At 41.4% G+C, this 18379-nt stretch overlaps 1 protein-coding gene across 5 annotated transcripts in view; it reads right to left on the reverse strand.

The window, feature by feature from the left end:
* Positions 1-18379, reverse strand: part of NPAS2 (neuronal PAS domain protein 2) — a 99190-nt gene that overhangs the window by 57273 nt on the left and 23538 nt on the right. The window contains exon 2 of one of the 5 annotated variants that reach the window (XM_084526787.1): positions 11298-11396. The exons of the other annotated variants lie outside the window; for them this stretch is intronic. The gene's annotated coding sequence lies outside the window, so the exon portion shown is untranslated. The remainder of the gene's footprint in view (positions 1-11297; positions 11397-18379) is intronic. 5 annotated transcript variants of the gene reach the window in all.

Raw genomic sequence — 18379 nt, forward strand, 5'->3', positions numbered from 1 at the left:
AAAAGAAGCCTGAGCAACTTGATTGCCTGCTATAACTGACAGGATCTGAAGATGAAGAGAGAGCAGTCGATGTCATTTATGTTGGCCTCATGCTCAAAGGCAGGGATGCTGTCGGGGGACACAGGATGGTAGGCCCTGAAGCACTTGCCCCATGAGGAGAGGATGGGGGAGTTGGGCTGATTCAGTCTGGAGAAGAGATGGCTTTGGGGCATCTAACAGGCCCCTAGTTCCTACAAGGAGTCAATGAGGAGCTACAGCCAGGCTCTTCATGGTGGTACAGGGTGGGAGAGCAAGAAATAATGAGCATAAATTGAAAGAAGAGAAGAGAAACTTCTCCTCATGAGGACAACCCGGCAGTGGAGCAGGCTGCCCAGAGAGGCTGTGCTGTTCCAGTCCTTGGAGGTTGTCAAGACCCAATGGGACAGCCCTGTGCAATCTGTCCTGACCTCAGGGCTGTCTGCTTTGAGCAGGAGGTCGGACTGGACACTACCTGAGGTCCCTTCCAACCTGAACTGTCTTGCAATTCTGGATCTACTGAGCTGGCTACCATCTGGAACATCAGTCCCCCTGAATAAGTTCCTATAAAACATATGTTTCAGAAATCTATTTTAATATGTTTTTGCTCTTCTGTGCTACAAATAGCTTGTGCACTGTCTCCCCTACACTGACATCTCTCCTGCTTCATAAACCTGGCATCTAGGAGAAAAAAAATGTGAGATACACATCTTAACATTGCATGTCTGTATGCCATGTGTCTGTCATGTCATTTTTAGACATCGATTTAAAAGAATATTCACTTTATAATAGAATTACAAAAGAAAAAAAAAAAAGAAGAAAAAGGCCTCTCATGAGAACAGCCCTTGACTGAAAAAAAATTATTTCTCTCTCTCTCTACTTCTCATGTTCTTAATCTGTTTTAGGTATTTATAAAACTTTAATCCTCACAGTATCAAAAGTCCCAAATGTACAAAGACTTCAGCATGTACTTAACTCTACACTGCTATAAGAAGTCCCTCATGGAAGTGTATCTTTGCAAAATCCAGGCCTAAATGTAGAGGTAGATCTGCACAGATTATTTTGCAATAAATAAAACTAGAAAAATAAAGAAATAAATCCCTGAGACCTTCCCTTGAAAATGGACTCAGTTATAAAATATTCTCAGTTGTAAAAATCTGTTAAAGTTTATTTGCTTCTGCAAATATTTAAGTAGAATAATATAACATTTGACCTATGATCTTCTGATGGTCAAATGCTCAGCCAAAGCAGTCAAACTGGCAGAATATATGGGGATAACACTCCAAAGATTTATTCGTCAAAATCTCAAAGACTGTTGTTTTGTTTGGCACAAACTACCTGAGAAAAACTAACACAAGCAGAAAGTCAGCCTTTTTCGATGGGACTGTTGTCAAAGTTGCAGTCTTTTCTTTAAAAAAAAAAAAAAATTGTTTTTTTTTCCCAGCAGCAATAGCCTTGACAAGATCTTTTTAATCTTTTCCATCCAATTAAACAGGCTACAGTTGCAGTACAGTGTAAAGCAAAATATCCAGGAGCTGAAATAGGATGGTCTTATCCCCCCCGTTTTTTTGTTTGTTTGTTAACTATTTAGGGATGGCTCTCAAAGAACCAAATTACTCTTCTGCTAAAGGCTCTGGGTCTAGGTGAAATCTAACTAACAGCGGATAAATTTACTCTAGAAGGGAATTCTGAACCTGTGACAGCATTGTCAAAATTTACACTGGCTACGATGGTGTCCTCTCTGCACACAAGATGTTGAACCACAGGTTTCTGTGGAGATTTCAGAAGGAAAGGGGAAAATACACCAGAAATTAAACTTGAAATCCAATTTCTTTCTAGGCTTAGATGTTTACCCTCATGTGGCAGCTCCCTCTCCATTGAGCAGGACTTGTGGTGAAATATTATCTTCTGTTGGTGGCCTTGCCTTCTCCCTGCCTTGGTAGCACCTTGGTTGCTTTCCAAACCATCAAGAACCAGTGGAGCCATCTCCATGAGGTGGAGACTAGGACTCAAGGCAGGCAGTGAGTGTTCTCCTTGGCCTCACCTTCATGGACATCCCAGCCTGGTGACACCCACGGGGACTCAGCTGCAGGGGCTGGAGGTGGGAGGCATGTGGCAAAACCACCACTGCAGAGAGCATGCAGGAAGCAACAGCTTCCCTGCCCTGTGCCAATGCAAAGCTGTGGCCTAAATCTGCTGCTGCACAGGAGAAAAAAAATCCCTACACAATATAAAGAAATAAATACAGATATCAACACCAATAATCCCACCACTTTTGTGTTAACAGCTTGATAACATATCTGCTTATAACTCACACGCTGCACTAAATTTTCTGCTCTGTAGTAACTATCATATTCCTGTCAGCAGAACTAAATATTTAATCATCTGGGGAGATGAATCATGAAAAGCTGTTTTGGGGAGATATTTTTAAATGGACGATTTGTTGTAATTTAATTTTGAAAACTTGCTGTCTCTCTCTTCTCTCAGGAGGGACCTTGTAAGCCTGTGACCATACAGGCTATTGCCCTGTACCGCCTGCTGTCTCCCTTGCAGATGATCCATGTAATCTAACGAGTTTTAAGGTCATCTCTGACAAGACCAGGCTCAGTCTGGCTGGGCACCGCTAAGCGTAGAGATACAAAGAGGCCAGAGACACATGCTCTGTCTGGTTGCATGGACCCTGTAGCTGGATACACCCCGGTTGCAGTCCCATAGTTTCATGCCCAAGTCCGTAAGCCAGCTGAGAGTTCAGACACGGCATCAGACCAAGGTTGCATCCATGTTCTGCACTGTCACCTGCCTTTGTGACCTTAAGCTTCTCCTACCATGGGCTGAGCTAAGCTCCAGCCCCAGTGCCAGCATGTCCCCACCGACGTGCCAAGCGCCGCTGCTCTCAGCCTGCTCCTGCTACCAGCGGTTCCCGTTTTTACACCAATAAAGTTTCTCTAGCGTGATGCAAAATTCAAATCAGGTTTTACAAAATGAATCTCTGAGGAAAAGGGATAATTATTAAAGAGCTTCATTAGTGCTTTGCAATCTTAATTATGATAATTATATTTTTGTAGCTAATATAACCGAACTCCTGCTTTTAAATCCCATTAATAAGCATTTTTAATCCTTCTCCTACTGGGCCAACAAAACCATAATGTTGAACTCTATATTTACACAGGGCACTTTTTAATAAAAATGATGCACTGTTTATTTAGGGCTTCCATTCCCTTTTATCTGCACTTTGAACACACGCCTTCTCCCAGGACACAAGGAATAAAGGAGAGCAGCAAAGATGAACTCAGCAGCTTGGGCCCAGTTTCTCTTCCTGGCAATGAGAGGGCAGGTGAACCTCCACGGATGGAGCATCCACAGCTTCTCTGGGCAACCTGTTCCAGTGTCTCACCACCCTCTGAATGAAAAATCAGAGGAGTTCAGAAACCATGGGGAGCCCACCTGCACCTTGCCGGCACCCACATCCATCCCACTGCCCATCACTTTCTGTGGTGCTGCAGCTAGGAGCCAGTGGAGCCCTGCCTGTGCCTGCCCTGGGTCAAGTTCTTCAACCAGCATGCTCTGAAATGCTTCACCTCTTCCATGAAAACATCTGGCATTGGCCAGCATCAGCGAGGCAGATGCACTGCAGGGGTGTGATTTAATACTGAAGTCCGATACACCTATTTCCTCTTTTTTCATTAAGCTGTGGGTCTTAATTGATGCTCAGAGCCGGGGGAAAAGGTGGCAGCTGGAGGGGAAGGGTCAAAAGAAATCTCAATAAAATAGGAATGCCTAAGACCACAAACCATTCATCCAGTGCGTGAGCTGGAAGAGGCACCTACCCACCCAGCTGCTGGAAATCTTGCAAGGTGCCAGCAAGTGACACCAGTATAAATGGCCTTTTCTGAGCGCAGTTTATAATCCCTGATAGAGGAGAATTTGCTGCGTCCTACATTATAAACCACCTACTACCACCCAGTTGCAGTGGACTAGCGGATTTTTTTCATGTCCGATTGCAGCCAAGTGTTTTACAGTTACTGACACAGAGTAAAAGATCAAAGGTGGAACAGCATGCAAATTCGGATATCTCAATAAAGAAATGAAAACAATAAAGCATGTATTAAATATTATCTGCCCATTAATCTCTGGAGTAAATTCAGAAAACTAATTAAAATCTTCTACACAGATAAATGATAAGCTTCTTTATTCAATGAGCTCAACATATGAACAAACAGAGGTTTGTGTTGATATCATCGTTATTAGCAATTGCATTAAAGCAAATGATTTTTGCTGTGCTACTGGGAATACAGTGATTTGAAAAACAAAATGTTAAGAGATGAAAAATTCAAATCTTCTCTGTACTGAGCATATCACATTTCCTGTTCTTTTTTAATTTTGGGGGAGGGGGGTAGTGATAACTCTTATGGGTCAGCATGACAAACAACAACAATCACAAAAAGCCCCTCTAACCAAACACAAACAACACAATGAAGAGAAAGGACTGAAGCCTGTACAGAACCACAAAAATATCTGCATAATCAGTGGAAGTCCAGCTTTATTGGGCAACATTGCCTTCCTGCATGGGAAATTTTCTAATTCATCAAACCTTACTGCACCTTGCGTCTCTTTTCCTGCTACCGGCTTCACCACTGGCAGGGGATTTTGTCTGAATTTCGTTGGGAGGTTTTGTCTCCTCAACCGTAATTGATAGATGTTCTATTTTTGTGGTGGAACAGCTCTGCCTTGCGTGACGTGGCATTGCAGTGCTGCATGGGGAGCTCGCAAGGCAGCCAGTGCTGCTCTCCCGGGGTGCTCAGGGCATAGCCCCCTTCCAGGCAGCTCTTCTGAGGGGTGCGATTTGGGAAAGGGGGGTCCTGAACAACACTCAAGACTCGAATACACAACTCAAGTTGTGTATGGGTCAAGTTGTATATTGAATATACATGCAGAGCCCGACATACTTAATTTAAATATATAGCTGGTCCTGAATCAGGTTATTTAGTATCAGTCAAAAAGGATCTAGCTTCAGAAACTGCGACATCCTCCTGTGGATCCTATACATGGAAATATCTTGGAAGATTTGATTTTGCATTCCAGTGTCCCGGTGCTGCTTAGCATAAAAACAGCTTTAAATTGATGAAATGGGGGAATGAGAGCAAACTATAACTGCTTTTGTTTATATTTTTATTCATACTCAAGCATCTCCCTACTTCATATTGTATATTAAACTCTCACTATTGACTAAAATGGAATCGAGGTTTCAAAATGTCTCAAGCCTAATGTCCTCTTGAACACAGGCTAAATGCAGGACATAGTCCAGAGAGTGTAAAGTTCATTTAAATTTTAGCATATTCACTCAACTACTGTGTTTCAGGAACACAGAAGTCATTAAAAGCCCCATAACAAAGCATCAAATTATGCCTCTGCCAGATATTAACTTTGAAAAGAAAGAATAAAGGCACTCTGAAAAGCATAGTGAAATAGCAATATGCTGATTCACCTCATGCTCATGTACTGTGAAAGTTAGAATTGCAAAATAATCTATCTTTTCTGTGCCAAATGGTAGGAAAGCATGTTTTGGCTACAATGGGTGCTTTATTTTTTTTTCTTCTTCCTATTCTGAATGTACATTTACCCTTTCCACTTGCAAGAAAATCTGCTGTCAGAATGATAGGATGATGTACTACTTTATTTGTCATCTGTGTCAAATATTCATACAGACACACTAAGAGCGTGTCCCAAAAAGCCTGAGTTGTTGCACACTGCTACACATCATTCTTAATTACCAGGGGTAAAAAAACATGAGGGAGGGGGGGAAATGACACAATTCTAGATCTCTACTCATGCTGTATCACATTTTGTTTCAAACACAGTGCCATGGCCATTACTGGAGCACCGCAGATGGAAAAAATAGGACTTGAATCTTTGATACACCATGAGTTTTGCAGGTAATCTAATATATATATATATATATATATATATATATATATATATATACATATATACATATATACATATATATCAAAATTATCTACTCTACAGAAAGGAAGATACTTTACAGTGTATCTATTCTGCTGTGACTTCAGCTCTTGTCAGCCTACCTGATCTGGCTTTGAACAAGCAGTGAGACCGGAATGTGGTTCAGTGTAGGTCTGCTAGCTTACATATTTACCCAGTACCACCAAAAAAAAGAGGAAAAGAGAAGGAAGCATCTGGCAGAGAGCCCTGGCTGGGTCCTGTGCTGTGGCTGGTGCTGGGTCAGGCCCTCTGGCTCACAGCCTCATGTGAAACACCCAGGAGAGGCAATTGCAGGGCTGTGGCTTGAGATGGGGAGAAAAGGGAAAGCTCCTAAAATCCACAAAAAAAAAAAAAAAATGTATCTTGAAGGCAGGAGAAGCTTTTGTCATGGGATGGATTAGGCTGTTTGGTCAGAGAGTTGCTATTGCTGCTGCTTGCCTGGTGGGTTTCAAGCAGTCTCAAGGGCGTCTATAGAAACTACAGCAACTTTAGTGTCTGCAGAAAAGAGAATTTATAGAAATTGTGACAAAAATGTCATAAACTCCAATGCCACAGCACTTCACTTTATTATCATACATTTTACTGCCACACCATTATAGGGGTATTTGAGTATGGGGATTTTTTTCTTTTAAACAGAACAACATTTGGTTCCCCTTGGGTGTTTTTTTTCCCCCTTCGTCTGCCTGCTTTTGGATAATTCAAAAGGCAAGCTCCTGAAAAAACTTTTCTGCTGGTTCCTATTATTTCCTACTTCAAGTTAAAGAAAAAGTACATGATGTTAAATCTGAACACCAAGACTTTGTGAATGTGTAAACTTCAGAACTCCAAACCTTTCAGACTGTGCCAATGTAAACCACCTAAAGTGCAGAGAATTAAGTACACTTTATCCTCTCTGTCCATGATTGAACATGTTCCAGTACTCCTAAAATTGGCAGCAGGGAGTCTCTCAAATCCCCCAGAGCAGAGCAGGGTTTTTTCAAATGGGTATGAGAGAAAGGGGGAGATCCTCATCCAAATCTCAGTCCCAACCCTGTAGCTCTCTCCTTTGAAAATCCTCATCTTTTGCTTTTAATGTCCACACTCTCAAGGACACGGGGCAAGAAAAGAGGAAACCTACCTCTGCTGAGTGAAACACCCCCTATTCCCTTATTTCCTATTCCCTTGGTTCCTGGGAAGATGGCGCAGAAATGTTAATGAGCACACCTTTTTACATGTTGCTCCATTAATGCCTAACCAACCTGTTGTCTGGTCCAACCCCTGGCAGCTGAAAGGGCTGAGATGCACATCTGGGACCCAGCACCCCTGGCCAGCACCTTCTCCCCTTCACAAGCAGCGCTGTCCCCACTCCCCTTCCCTATTCTGGGACCATTAAGTGGGTCTGAGGCTGTGCACCAGCACTGCCATAAATAACACATTGCAGGTGTTGGAGATGGGTATCTGGGAGCCCGTGAGTGCTGCTACACCACTCCAAGCTGGATGTACACATTGCCATGGGGAGCTGGAGGTTGGCTGCCTGGGTCTGAGCTGGTGTTGGTGAAGGGAACCCCAAGAGAAAAGCCAATAAAAGGCTGGGATCCCTTTGATCTGCTCCCATCTCTTCATAACTTGGAAACCTTTTACTGGAATGAGCAGCTTCGGTTTATCCACTGTCTAATTCCAGGCTGTTTTAAAACTGACATTAGCCTGAGAAATAATGCCGAGTCTTAAACTACACTGTGAGGCATGCAGTAAATTTTTAGTCAGCTAAAGAGCGAGGAATGAAATGCGAGATAATGTTTTGCCTGATATATTTTTTTCTCTCTCTTCATGGAAATATTGATGGGAAGGATAGTAATATTGCTGCTGAATTCTGACCCGCGTCGCTGTAAAGATATATTATGTGCATCAGTCCAGCAGGCAGTTCTCTCAATCTTGCTTCCTCTGCAAATGCAGTTATCTGGCTCTGGCACTTTGCAAAATCCTCTAAATTACTATTAAATTAAATACTTTTAATTTATGGAGGATTTTAGCTGAACTCATATTTCTTTCTATTAATTATCAAGTATTTTACTGACTCTGTGAAAAACATTAATGAATCAATCTAAATGAACTCCCACTTTCCCCCATGAACTGGGGCTGCATGTCATCAGTCACACTCCAACCTGAGAAGGTTATATTTCCCTTGGATTCATCACTAATCTCATTTCAAATCATGTATTTCTGAGTGGGTTCAGGACAACATTTTCAAACATGGGGTTTTTAAGCTAGTGATGGGAGTATGTTTAGCTGCTTGGATATGCAGATGGATTTTCAGAGGTCTTGGGTTGAATTCCTTCCTTCCTTCCTTCCTTCCTTCCTTCCTTCCTTCCTTCCTTCCTTCCTTCCTTCCTTCCTTCCTTCCTTCCTTCCTTCCTTCCTTCCTTCCTTCCTTCCTTCCTTCCTTCCTTCCTTCCTTCCTTCCCAGAATCAATAATGACACTAGTTATCTTTCTGCTAAAATACAACTCCTACTGTCTTCTTAGACTCCATGGGGCTCTGGGGAAGCATTGGTGGAAATGCAGGTAGAAATAAATCACAAGAATTGAAGGACATCTGGGTGCCTGAAAGTATAGTTATGTGACCAAATATGGATTTCAGTGCTGAACTCTCAGCACCCAAAATTGAAAATATTGGCCTTGATACACAGTACTGGTCTTCAGTGTGTCTTAACATGGCAAAAAGATCTGCAAGGGTCCAATGCAGACAAGTCACATCCCAAAACATAGATTGAGGACTGCTTTACTGTAGTAAAGCAGGCAGGTGAGGTATTCAGATGCTGACAATGTTACCAGGGATATTTTTATTGCCATCTCAAAAAAAAAAGTGTTGCCCCAGAGCAAAAAAGCAAGTCTATTATTTCACAGACCAGTCAACAAATGTAGATGTTCCCATTTCATCAGTGTTTCATCCGCTGTTTGCCAAAATCAACACAAATCTTGGCAAAGGAAGGTATTTCGTGAAGTTATGTGGACTGACTTAATGTATTAATCTTTACAGTGACACAGATTATTAGAAACTCAATGATATGTGGAATGTTTTACGATGTGCTTTCACTCTGATAAATAGCTAATCACCATATATTTGTGACAACAGAGCATTACAGGAAGCAGTGATATGTGTTCTGAAAAACACCATCGGTCCTTTTATGCCCTCTGCATAATGCCCTATCATCTGCGGTGCTTAACTTTGCAATGTTGCTTTCAAAACCACCGAAAATGTTCATTATGAGAATACTAACATTTGTCAAAGCCTCCTTTCTGGTCTTTTGTGGCGGTGGTGTGATTTTTTTTTTTTTTCTTTTTCCCTAGTAAAAGTGCATTACATGTTATTTGACAGCTGGTAATTGTATGTGTATTGAATTAAAGCATTGATTTTAATTTTCAAAGTCAAACTTGCTCTCTTTTAGCTGAATGAATTACTTTTTTCATTAGAAAAAGTATTGGTACTGGACTTCGGATACAGGATCAGAGCTTATGCAGCCTGTCCCCAGGGATATTTTCTACTGCTCTCTTCTTGAAATATTGAAAGGTTCTAACTTGCCCATTACCCAGAAAAAAAAAAAAAAAAAAGAAAAAAAAAAAAAAAAAGAGAAGAAATCTCTGAATGGCTAGCACAGCTCCTAAATTCATGGCTAGCTTTCAGTTATTTTTTGTTTTATTCCAGTTCCCTGTCTGCTAGGATGGTTTTCAGTCATACAGGATAAGTAAAAATGGCTGGGCAAAGCTTGTATCGGAAACCCTGAAAGAAAATGCAGGTGCTGCTAGGAATTACACTGATTATGCCACGGACAGGAATCTATCTTTGAGTCAATGGTAAGGCACATTTAGAAGACTCCCTGGGAAACAGAGGCTCTCTGACCCCTTCCCCTATATTATACTTTTCATAGACGCAGGTGCTTTGCCCTCTCTAGTCTGCTCCTGAGGAACTTAACTGCAGACCGAAGCAGTCACTGTAATGTGGAAACCATAGGAGGAAGAAAAAAAAAAAAAAAGGGGGGGATCATAGGTTGTCATCCCAGAGAGATGTTCAAAAAAAGACTCAAGCTTTGTGCCAAGTTTCAGAAGACAGGCTTCTTCTCCTGCTCTCTCAAAACCTAATCACCAGGAGCCAAGTCTCTGACCTGTTGCTCTTATCATGCATTCAAAGACATCTGCTGCTTCCTTATTCTTAGACTATCAAACCAATTATCTATGCCTCAGCCTGGATTTTGTCCCACTCCAGTGCGCATGAAGCTATTCAGCCTGCCCTCTCCTCCGCTCTCTTCACCGGGGAGCCACCGCCTCCTCCTCCTCTTCTTCCCCCTCTTCCTCCTCCTCCTCTTTCTCCTTCTCCTTCTTCCCTTTCTCTTCTTCTTCCTCTTCCTCCTCCTCCTTCCGTGGCATGGCCCCATCCAGATGTGGCCCCCTCCAGCACACAGCTGGGATGCAGACACGAGGTCACTCTCTGCTCTCGCTCCCATCGGTGAGGAGCAGCAGTAAGTCCCTTGAAACCAGTGGGGTCAAAACCCTGCAAACCTGTCCTGGAGTTACAAACCAGCGCTATACACCGAGACACTAAAACAGAGCTGGAACAAGACAGCACACCAGCTGCTGTCCTTCCACGAACAGGTTTCCTGCTGATGAGGAGCAATGTTTCGGATGAGGAGCCTGCCCACTCACACAGCTCCAGCCGTCCTGCATGTTGTAGATGTGATAATTTGACTGGAGATTTTATGCCATACCATGGCTTGTACTTGTGGGCTGAACAAAGAAGCTCTCTGCAGAGTTTAAGAATTTATTTAAATATCATGTTTTGATTCCTCCATGTCTCAAGAGCCTGTATGCATGCCATAGCTTTCCCCGTTTCTCTGTCTAGCAATTCACTACCGTCCCAACAGGCATTATTACAAAATCTAGCAATAGCATTTAATTCAACCCAAATTTGCCTGTATCCTACTGAAAAAAAAAAAAAAAAAAAAAAGAAAAAAATAATTACATGTGGAAAGAAGCAGCTGATGTCCTGTCTCATACATTTTTGCAGCTCTGCTGATATATGTGAAAGAAAATGCTAGCCCACATCAGTTACTCCGTATCTTTTTTGCTCTAAGACCTGTGATTTTTTTTGCAACCGTGCATTAAAATGGGTTTTCTCCGAGGCATAATAAAAATATCACAGTAGTGACATACATCATCTTTTGGGCGCCATGTTATGTGATGAAATTTTTCATGGTACACTTAGTTTGCATTTGTCCAAAGTAACTGAAAGTGAGAATGCGCACTGACCTGCTCCAGAGCAACCGTATTAGCCACCAATAATGCAGACGATCACATGCGTCAATTTGACTCTGTGCAGCACAGTGTGTTTATTATTTCTGCAATAAACTGTGGAAGAAAATAAAGTGTGAGAGCATTTCATTCACTTCCAGCTGTCCTATTGCTATCGTATTGCTTTAACAGCAGAAACAAATATAGGAATATATGCACAGGTCTTTTCTCTGTCTGGCGCAGATGCCTGTTTTACGAACCACTATTTGTTTTTAATTCTAATTTTAGCCAAACCCTCTATAGCCTTTACAAATGGACTATGTTGATTTCTTTCTACTACTTCCACATTTAGATCAGCTACTGCTACACTGCTTCCATTTCAATGTTATAAAATGAAATAATGGTTCAGGAACTGGTTGCATATTTGAAGGGTACCTGCTTTTCTACAAATAAAGGGAGCAATTGATGCAAACTCTTTGCATCATTTTGTTCATTAATAAATATATTCCCATAAAATATGAGGGTGTGATAATGTATATGATGAGGAGATCATACACATTCAAATATTTCTTGATACCAGAATTTGGGAACCTGACACTAATCAGAGCCATGGCTGTAATCAGTTTTTTTTTTTTTTTTCAGGATTCCACTCCTTGGAATGCAAAGTGAACCTTACAGCAAGGCATAGGATTGTTATTGTACTAGAAATAAGAGGATGATGGCAGATCTTCGCATGGGGTTGTAAGAATCATGATCATTACTGTCCCCTGTCCAAGGAAAACCATGAAGAATTTAGGGAATTAGTGCCCTCTTCAAAGAAAAAGGCACTGGCTGCTCTGGGATGATGTGGATTTTGTATATGGTTCTTTTGTCCCTAAGATTACACAAGCTTTCCATCCCGGTCTTTGCAAAATATTAAAAGATTTTAAATGGGCTTTGCCCCAGAGAGACAGATTCCAAAATGCTGTTACACAAATACATTGATGAATGGGATGCCTATATATCATTTATTTCCTCTTGGAATTGGTGACCTTCCATCACTCAGTAATTTCCTTCACACTCCCTCACTTGTGAATTATAAGTTAATCAAGAGTACAATGGAAACAATGCATGCGTAGCCTGCTCACTGCATTCATCTCTCTCCTCAGGGTGGATTACGGATGTTGAAGTTGTAATGAGCTTTCTTTTAGGCCAGTTTTGACCTCAATTCTGACTTTACCAGCAAAAATTTCTCGTATGAGATTACGCAAGATGTATTTGGAAAATACACTGGGATCTGTAAAAGGGGTTGCGAAGCACGATTAGTTTAAAAGAGTATATCCTTGCTTTTAACTGCTCTATTTTGGGGCAGCAGGCTACATCATAAATAATTTAGACTGAGGATCTTTAGATTCATTGTTTTAACTTGGTCTCCAAGGAACCAAAGTCTAACTGTTTTTGAAAGGATGTTTATTTCTAGGGATCCTCAGTCCCAGAATTCACAAACCCAAAATGACAGCCACATGTGGCTGATGGAAAGAGAGGAGCAGGTAGGGGAAAGAGGTTTCTGGCACTGTGCTGACATGCTACCTCCTGAAGCCTGCTCCTGGTTTTACCACACAGCATGACTTTGATGCTATTTCACACTTACCAGTGCAGATGAAGCAGGATTTCAGCATGTGGCTCTGTTTTGCAGAGCCTGAGCCTTTGGGATTTCCCCTCTGAGGGGATGCAATGCATCTGCTGCAAGTATTTGTTTTCAAACTACACAGATACACAATGCCAGTGAATGGAGTACCAGGAAAAACTATTCTCACACAGCTGATAATGCTAGTGGTAACAATGAAGGAATTATTCTCATTATAAAGAAGAGTTGATCTGAAAGGTAAAGAGAGGTGGTAATTAATTTCCCTTAATAGTCACACTGGGATCTCCTGTAGTGTGCGGTCTGATGTTAATAATATATTTTCCCCCCTATAATTAATGTTCATGTTCTGTTCCTGGGGGACTCTTCTCCACTATCCTCAGCATTGTCATTACTTAAGCATGCACAAGCAACTTTAGCACCTCAGTTGATGCAATATCTAATTCAAGCACTGCCTCCCTTGCCCCTGTCTTATCTCCTGCCAGGTGGGTGGCAAATGCCATCACTGAAACATGCAGCCTCAGGAGAGCTGAGAAATAATTAGGCATTTTGCCCCATTTCAGAGGAATGCTAAGTTTTAAACAAAACAAGAGGATAGCACAAGCAGTGGGGGAGCCCCCTCTGCCCGTCCTGCTTTCTGAGGCTTGTTGTTTAGGGATGGGGAGGCAGAGACTGACTCCTTGGGGACCTTATAGAGGAAAGGCATAAGACTGCTGCAGCAGAGTGCGTAGGGAAGCAGAGCAGCCTGTGGCTCTTGTGTGTGTTGGCTGCTGAGGGCATGGGCAGAGAGCAAAGCCAGGGCAGAAGCAATTGGACCTGGGATGCTTCTGGCTGTCGTCTCCGGTGTAAATCAAAGCCTGTTTGGAATAGCTGCTGTATGCACCAGAGATCAATCAGCATCCGAATTGCTCTAAGATCCTCTCACTAAGGCATGCTGGATGCTCCTTAGCTGCAAACACAGGCACGATTCTGACCCTTTTTGGAAAGAAACAAATCTGAGTGATGAGTTCTTCCTCACCAGAAAGAGCAGAAAGGCAAAAAGCTCAGAAAGGAATAGAAGAGTAAGTTCTGTGACATCATACCACTTTCTCCTGGTGTTTTATCCTCATTTTTAATATGGGGTTCCTGCAGGACAAAGATGCCATGGAAGTGGTTCTTTTTCCTTTACCCCTAAATTGCCTCGAGCCTTTCCATGCACCATGCATGCTGGTGTGCATTTGTCATGTTTTAGAAAATTAGAGAGGATGACTCTCAACAGACATGAAAGAAAAGTGGGAACATGACAAAGAGCTCAAATATGTGCATTTTGTTTCTGCAGGACAGCATAGATGCATGCTTAGGGGAACACATACAAATATATATATATTTTAAGGGATGTGATCTTGTACAGCTGGATACAAAGTTCCCCAGACCAAATGCACACTCCCACCACAGCATGTCCAGCCCCATGCACTCTCTGACTTCTGCTACAGAAGTGTAACCTAACCAGAGATTTAAATTCTCTGGAAACACCTGCACAAAGAAAACATATCAGATTTTCCTGGGCATTTTTTCCCTTTAAGGGAAAACTGAAATATCTATGGTTTTCATATTAAAACTAAATTTTATTTACCTCTTTATGAATAAGAAAAGTATTATGCCTAGTTTTGTTTGCACATATAAAATTCTCAAGACATATCTCTGAAAAAAAAAATAATAAAAAAATCCTGGCTTTTGAACACCATCAAAAAGGGCTGGTATTAAAGACAGGGCTGTAATGCACACAAAGTACTTCTTGACATTTCTGGCTAGTTGACAAATCTCTAAAGTAGTAAAATGAATAAGTAAATAACTAGTAAGACAGAAATAGAGACTACCACCATTACCAGCCCATTAGCAAGAGGGTTCCAAAGATTTCAGAGATACTACGTAAGCAGATTTAAGGTCAAAATGCACAAAGCCATACAAGCACAAACCCATCTTTCTAGAAGAAATGTTTGCAAACTAAACATTTGTATGCAGGATATAGCTAACACAGCATAGTGACTTCATAGTAACCTAACTGGAAATACTTTATTATGTGGAAAGTACTTTGAAGGGTAAAGTTTCAGCAATTATTTCAAACGCTGCACTTTTTTTTTGCTCATTCTGACAAAAGATATCTCTCAAATACATTCAAGCTTTTCTCATGATTTCCAATTTTGTTTTTCCTACTTTGCATTGAAAAAAAAAAAAAAAAAAAAAGGAAGACAGAATGGAGAGCAGAGATAAATCTTTTTGTTAAAATTTCATTACCTGTACCCCAATCTTCATAACTCTAGGCCTTGCACATTTAAAAAAAAGATTAGCATGAAGTGTTATTTATAAATCATGGATTAAGGAAAGTACTGCCAATCATGTGATAAGTTTTTTTTTTTGTTTTTTTTTTTTTTTTTTTTTTTTTCCTGAAAAATTGTGTATTTTGATTTTTAAAGAAAACAGAGACACTTTTTGAATCTTTTAAAAAATTCTTTGGGACATTGGCTTTATGGAAAACCAGAACTCAACTTTTCTTTACTGGAATAATTCAGATTTTCTGTCTTTTTTTTTTTTTCTGTAAAAAAGTAACTACCAGTGAGATGCTTAAATATAACAAGGATTGTTATCCCCTGTTATCTGCTCACACAGATTCCTGGTTCTGGAGACCAGCAAAGGATGGAGAGACCTTGAGTGGTTGCTCACACCTTTTAATCAGAAATCTTTCTTGGGCTTTCTCTCCTGTACTGGCAGGAGATGCTGAGGTGCCAACCAGACCCATAATTTCTGGTAAGAGAGCCCTGGTAAAGCCACATAGTGTTGATGCTTCACACCTGACCTCCCTGGCGTGACTGGAGACCTTCCAGCACCATGTCTGTGGTGCCACATCCCAGCCTCACATGGGGAAATGGTCCTGCCAAGGGAGAGTGGCAAAGAGGCTGTGAATACTGCTCTTAACAAACTGAGGTGAGGAATACAATACTGCTACACTTTCACTTACATTGAGAATGCACCCTTTTGTCCAAAAAAACAACAACAACAAATAGTATTATGGTGCTATTTAAAATAAATAATGGTAACATAACTTTCTCCCACCCATCTGGGGAGCCTGTGTCTTGAAATGTGTAGGCTCTACTCATACCAAAGGTTTGCTTCTAATTAAGGGGTAACCGAAGTCCTTTCTAACACCTGTATTGTATGGATTTAATATGCTAATGGGTAAGGCTGTCTCAAATATCTAATCCTAAAATGTGTTACTTTCTTTTTTTCTGTGCTCTTAAGTAGTTAGTGCTGCTAATTTAACTCCATCAGGATGAAAGGCATTAAATGAAATGTCTGGAAGGAATTAATTTAAGTGCTTATCAAAGACTGGTAATATCAGTTTCCACTGGTAAGTAAAATGAATGCCCGTGAACTGGAATCAGATACATTGATTCAGCTCTGTTGTGAAAACATAGCTTAGAGATAAGTAGTACTACAATTATTCGCCCAGGAAAATGTGCATCATCTTAATGGAACCACTATAATGACCTTGACTAAACTCACTGTATTCTCACCTTCTCAGACTCAGTGCCAAAATACCAACAATATCATGAAGTTTGTTTGTGCTGTGAAGTGTCCATTTTACAATGGGACATTGAGAAAAAAATCTATATCCACAAATGTTTCATGGTTCATACATACAGTTGATGCTGCATAAAAAGAACTAGAAAATAATACAGGATTTTTATAATTCAGGGGTGCATTCTTGGCTTATATTTACAGCTCCTCCAGGCCTGCAGGGCTGTGATTTGGTCTAGGTTGACATTCACTAAATCTACAGATTTAGCTCCAGTCTGCTGATGACACAGCCAGAGCTGAGGTTAAGGCAGGGGACTGCTGGAGATAAAAAGCAAATGGTACTGCCAGGAAGAGCAAGACTAAGGAAGCTCAGAGAGTAGAAGTGCAGTAAAGCATGACCAGCTTGAGGGCTAGAAGGGAATAATACCCTTTGGTTTATGTTAGTCTCAGGTTTAATGTCATGGAGTTCGGATCCAGAGAGCTGAATTTATTACTGGATCTCACAGGACTTACTGCAATCCCAATTACAGACAATGGTGAAAATTTGCTGTTGGCCTCCTTATGCAAAGCCAGGACTATGCCTTAGCCTGGGCCAACACACAGGCTTCCTCCTTACTCACCCTGGTGCAGCATAAACTCTTCAATTCAATTTGCAGCTGCGGGGAGTCTTTTTGCTGATACACAGGGTTTTTAAGGGCTATTATTAGCTTACTGAAACGAAACTGCTGTTGATATGAAAAGCTTCAATACAAAATCAGGACAAAGTGACCTGAAAAAAGTATGGATTCCCTGTCTTGCCAAGTATACGTGTTCTGGTGAGGCCTATCAAGCACTGGCTGTGTGCGTGTGGAAGATAATGAGGATTCATACGAAGGTAGCTTCAGATCAAGCACCTCAGGTCCAGCTGTTTTTAACCCTAACCCTCATCCTAAGCCTATCTTTAAGTATCACCTGAAAACTTCTAGCCCATAAAATATCCAATGGAAACTATTTACCTCAACTGTCAGTGCCCCCACAGATGTTGTGGGATCCAGCAGAAAACTGAACTGTCTATCTCTGTAATTCTTACCACTCAGCCCCACTCCACATGCACCCCTAGCCTTCTTTATCTGTCCTGCAGCAGCTTCCCTGGAGCGAAAACTCAGCTTAAAGCCTTTGGTCCTGCCAGTCCTCCTTCATAGCAGCCTGCTGGCCTTGTGCAACCCAGGAATATTTGTCCTCACTTGGCCTTTCCACATCTAACATTTAATTGTAACTCTTACCGCAAATACTGGGTAAAAGTTGCCTGGTATCTCCTCCTTTCCCCTACAGCTGGCTCTGCACCTACAGCACCTGAAGATGGGCTTCAGTCAGTAAGGAATCATTGCTCTCCTCACCCAGCATTACAGAACATACCAGTGATCTCTTGTAGCAATAAACAGAACTCTTTTGCCTCTCTGATTGCTGAGAGCCTGAATGTTAATCCTAGATTTAAGTTTCTCTACCCCAAGGCTGAGCAGAAGGATGTGGTCCAGGTGGAGAAAATGGCTGATAGCTTCTCTATGGTATGCTCTGTTGACTTGGGCCCCCCTTGCCTTTAGCATTTGGGTTCAGTGGGTTATGTTCACTGACAGATGCTGTAAGACGTTCATGGTGAGGGTGAAGGCCACATAGCTATGGATAGGCCTGTGCTCAGGATTAGTAAAGACAGAGACTGAAGAGCTAAATTTACTACTATGTCTTGCACGTCCTTCTGATCCAGAATGATATACTGTTGTCTGGTTATGGCCATGCTTAGAATGTGAAAGAGATTTTTATACAACTCATTTCTCTTCCTCGTCTGCAAAAATATCAAATAAATGCCACTCAGTTATTGTCCCATTGGAGAATTCTTTTTAAAATCCTTCATGGCGAGGTGGCTGCCTGGTGCTGTCTGACTACG

The sequence above is a fragment of the Aythya ferina genome (assembly GCF_964211825.1).
Source record: "Aythya ferina genome assembly, chromosome: 1".
NCBI lineage: Eukaryota > Metazoa > Chordata > Aves > Anseriformes > Anatidae > Aythya > Aythya ferina.